Below are 4,533 nucleotides of genomic sequence, written 5' to 3'. Positions count from 1 at the left end.
TTGGTAACCCTTGAACAACCTAAATACGTTAAGATATGCTGCTACATAAGCTGCTAAAAAAACTTTAAGTATTTTATATGTATTTTGTGTTTACTAATATTCTACCCAGTTTAATTAATATTTAACATTTAACAATTGCAGAATTATTTGCTCCTGAAGATGTTGCAGGCTCCGCAACTGCACCCATCCCAGTTGTTCCAGAGGAGAAGTCAGCAGCACCAGATGCAGATGGAGAATATGTTCTACATCTGGTGCCCGTGTCACCTTCTCACCCTTCTCAGCCTCCTGCTCTCTCTTCTGCCTCCTCTCAGCCTCCTGCTCTCTCTTCAGCCTCCTTTCAGCCTCCTGCTCTCTCTTCAGCCTCCTTTCAGCCTCCTGCTCTCTCTTCAGCCTCCTTTCAGCCTCCTGCTCTCTCTTCTGCCTCCTCTCAGCCTCCTGCTCTCTCTTCTGCCTCCTTTCAGCCTCCTGCTCTCTCTTCTGCCTCCTTTCAGCCTCCTGCTCTCTCTTCTGCCTCCTTTCAGCCTCCTGCTCTCTCTTCTGCCTCCTCTCAGCCTCCTGCTCTCTCTTCAGCCTCCTTTCAGCCTCCTGCTCTCTCTTCTGCCTCCTCTCAGCCTCCTGCTCTCTCTTCAGCCTCCTTTCAGCCTCCTGCTCTCTCTTCTGCCTCATCTCAGCCTCCTCCACACACATCGGTCTATGATTCATCTCCCTTTATGCAGCCAGGAGCAGGTGTCACAAGACGACAACAAGCTATTAAACTTAAAATGAAAGGTATTAGCTATAGTAAATAAATTGATATAAAGCTGTCAATGTGCAAAAAGATGAGGTGACCAGAGTCTTACTTGTTATCAGAGGTTAAAGTGGGATTTGGCAAGTGGGGGAACCTTAACATCAAGTGCAGTTTGGAAAAAACATTTGTATTGATTAGTAACTTAAAACATAATTTGATATGTCAATGTAAGCTTGCTACACTTTTGCTATAGTTTTGCTAAATGGGTAGGATCACTGACCTAAAACTAATCAAGTCTAATTCAAACCTCATATATTGCTTTGTTTTATTTGTCATTTTTCAGAATGCAGAAAACACCGTCTACAAAAGATATTCCCTTATGAATGCATCGTTGATAGAAGACTTGTTAATGTAAGTACTTTCCCCATTGTTACTTCTGCTCTTTATGCCTTGGTGCAGTCAATAACAACATCAGGAGAAATCTTGCCTCTACCTGCATCCATCTGCATATAAAGGAAGCCACAATATCACAAACACAGCCGCTGATGATATTTGGAGCCAGAGCCTGCGCAGATCAGGGTTGAGCTTTAGGACCAAGGTCTTGCATATATACCTGACCAACTCAATCACTAGCAGACCTCATCTGTTATAAGGTGAAACACCCTTTCTGTAGCATTCAAAATTACAGAAACCATCTTTGAGAGAAAATGTATGACTTTGATGTCTTTTATGTGTACTTTGATGTTTGGCCCATGTTCCATCTGCTAACATGAGCTATTTTCATATGAACTCAATGTCCTGGAAATCCAGTACAAACATGGCCCAGAGTTTTACTTGCACGCGTGTAGCACACAACAGGACATTGTACAGGACACATACATTTCACCCAGTTAATGTCCAGACATTGTAATGTGGGAATGCAGCTATGAAGGGAGTGTGATTTATGAACTATGGACATTTAGTGCTATGTGTTACACACTTCCACCAGAAATGTAATTCTTTACCATATGGACCCCGACTGATAGTGTTTCAGTATACTCGAAAACAAAGATGTATACTGTAGCGCATACTTCAATACATTTCAGGAAAATGATTAATAATTTGACATATTGAATTATGCTATAGAAGACAACTGTGCTTTTTCAGAAATGTCCTTAAAAAGTTATTACAACCATTACTTCCTTCTTAACTAATTCTAACTTTTGTCTGTCATTTGTTTTAGGGAAAAGAAGAAGTCAAAATAAAGTGGACACCTTGCTCAACATGGTAGGTCCTTTAAACTAGTGTCTTGGACTGGAAACATGTTTATATAGTGACAATACTGTAGTTACAACATCATTATGAATTTGTACATTTGTTAAAGCATGTTCTCAGAAAGACTTTTGTTGTTTATATTGTGGAATTCTGTAAATGTAGCATGAAATTAAGACAGAGGACATGTTCCACGTCACAGCTGAGGTTATTCTTTTAACTTTTATTTTGTGTTTTGTCTTTAATTTACGGACAGTGGCAAAGTGTGGGACGACACCTGGGAGCCAGCCAAAGACTATTCATAGAAGAAGCAGTGTTCCTTGTCCTGTGGAAGCTCCAACTTTGTATAATATCAATCTTGTTTTAAGGAACAGTTTTTATGTGACCTTGACTCAGAACGCATCAATAAAACCATTCAACACTGTTGTAAAACATTGCAAACTGAATTGCATCAAACATAATAATAACTAACGATAAAATCAATAGCTCATTTAAACAAAGCGCACAGGAAATGAAAGAGTACATGTGCTTTGGTTTTGATTATGGTCACTAGACAATTCCTGCATTGACCAGGTAAGTAGATGTAGGTAGAGAATACTAGGCCTTGTCCTGAGAGGAATCTAGCGCACAATATATAAATGCATCACATGCAGAGCGGGGTCAGTGCACAGCAGGTTGGCAGGAATGAACATCTGTAGGGATAGGGCCTTTGGATCAGATGGTAAGACCAGTTCCTCCTGCAACTCAGTATCACAGCAGTTCTTGAAATGCACACTTAATTAAATATATTGTTTTGTGTACAGAGGCCTGTTTATCTGTTTTTTTTCTTAATATCTGCACGTTTTTTAAACTAATGTATTTCAAGATGAAGCATCTTTTGTGGCAACAGCACGGTTCTTTCTGCCAGTCAGGCTGCAGCAGAGAAGCTGTATACAAATTTGCAATTATTAGTATTTTAGCCCAATAACCAATGTTTCAATCAACATTTATTCACAGGTGCTATTGCCATGGAAGCTGGATTGCTTTGTTGTTAATTGCTATTTTTAAAACGCTACATCTATCAACATTTATTTCGATGTTGTCATGGTATGCATTTCTTAATTTTAATAATAACAATTCAGTCTTATCACCGGTGAAATTATAACGGTATGCTGTAAGACAGAAGCGGAGCAGGGCGCATTAAAAGCCGACATCCCGAATATCAGAGAATTGGACAGCTATCAGCAGGTCTTTAACGCTAGTATGGCTTCAATGTTCACATATTTAATCAGAGGTTTTGTCACTAGCAACAACACGTTTCTCAGTTTTGTTGCAGTAAGTTATGAACCGTAATATATATTTTTTTTAACAATTAGGTAAGTACTTCGGAAGGGACATAGTACGTACCGCTTGATGACTAGAAAATATACTAATACATAATATTCAAAATATTGATGTTTTTGGCTAACGTTGCATTTGAGGATTCGAACAATAAAGATAATAAAATACAGTTTAATGTATTTGTCTCATGCATTGTTTGCTCGGCCGGCCTGCCGGCGGGAATCTGAAATGGAATGAAGCCCATTCACGGCAGACAGCAGAAACACAGGAGCCGAACGAGTCCAGCCACCCAGCCCTAAAGAACTACAAGTACATTGGCTTTATAACATGTTGTAGGGCTATAGTGGGAGTTGTAGTTTTTTAAACATATTGGTATATTTCTCATAAGTAGAAGTTGGCATTGTAGAATTTTGGATGCTATAACAACTGGTCCTATGTGTGTAGCCCCTACTATAACAGCTGGTCCTATGTGTGTAGCCCCTACTATAACAGCTGGTCCTGTGTGTGTAGCCCCTACTATAACAGCTGGTCCTATGTGTGTAGCCCCTACTATAACAGCTGGTCCTGTGTGTGTAGCCCCTACTATAACAGCTGGTCCTATGTGTGTAGCCCCTACTATAACAGCTGGTCCTATGTGTGTAGCCCCTACTATAACAGCTGGTCCTATGTGTGTAGCCCCTACTATAACAGCTGGTCCTATGTGTGTAGCCCCTACTATAACAGCTGGTCCTATGTGTGTAGCCCCTACTATAACAGCTGGTCCTATGTGTGTAGCCCCTACTATAACAGCTGGTCCTATGTGTGTAGCCCCTACTATAACAGCTGGTCCTATGTGTGTAGCCCCTACTATAACAGCTGGTCCTATGTGTGTAGCCCCTACTATAACAGCTGGTCCTATGTGTGTAGCCCCTACTATAACAGCTGGTCCTGTGTGTGTAGCTCCTTCCATAACAGCTGGTCCTGTGTGTGTGTGTAGTCCCTTCTATAAGTCTTGAAGGAGTTCCCACAGATGCTTTGCACTTGTTGGTCTGCTGCTAGAACTCTGTGTGGTATCATCTGCTCTCTAATCTGAGCTGCTTTTAACTTTTGATTTCTGAGGCTGGTGACTCAGATGAACTTATCCTCAGCAGCAGAGGTGACTCTTGGTCTTTCTTTCCTGGGGCGGTCCTCATGTGAGCCAGTTTCGTTGTAGCACTTGATGGTTTTTGCGACTGCACTTGGGTACACATTCAAAG

General features: G+C 40.9%; 1 long non-coding RNA gene across 1 annotated transcript; it reads left to right on the top strand.

Moving 5' to 3' along the window:
• The first annotated feature begins 518 nt into the window (after positions 1-518).
• LOC116701081 (uncharacterized) lies at positions 519-2,297 on the top strand. The gene is made up of 3 exons (XR_004334806.1): positions 519-768; positions 1,071-1,138; positions 2,235-2,297. It is a non-coding gene; the product is annotated as an uncharacterized LOC116701081 (long non-coding RNA).
• The last annotated feature ends 2,236 nt before the right edge of the window (positions 2,298-4,533 follow it).

Source organism: Etheostoma spectabile, chromosome 13 (genome assembly GCF_008692095.1).
Source record: "Etheostoma spectabile isolate EspeVRDwgs_2016 chromosome 13, UIUC_Espe_1.0, whole genome shotgun sequence".
Classification (NCBI taxonomy): Eukaryota; Metazoa; Chordata; class Actinopteri; order Perciformes; family Percidae; genus Etheostoma; species Etheostoma spectabile.
Note: the sequence above shows the minus strand (reverse complement) of the source record. Positions and strands in the feature narration are given on the sequence as shown.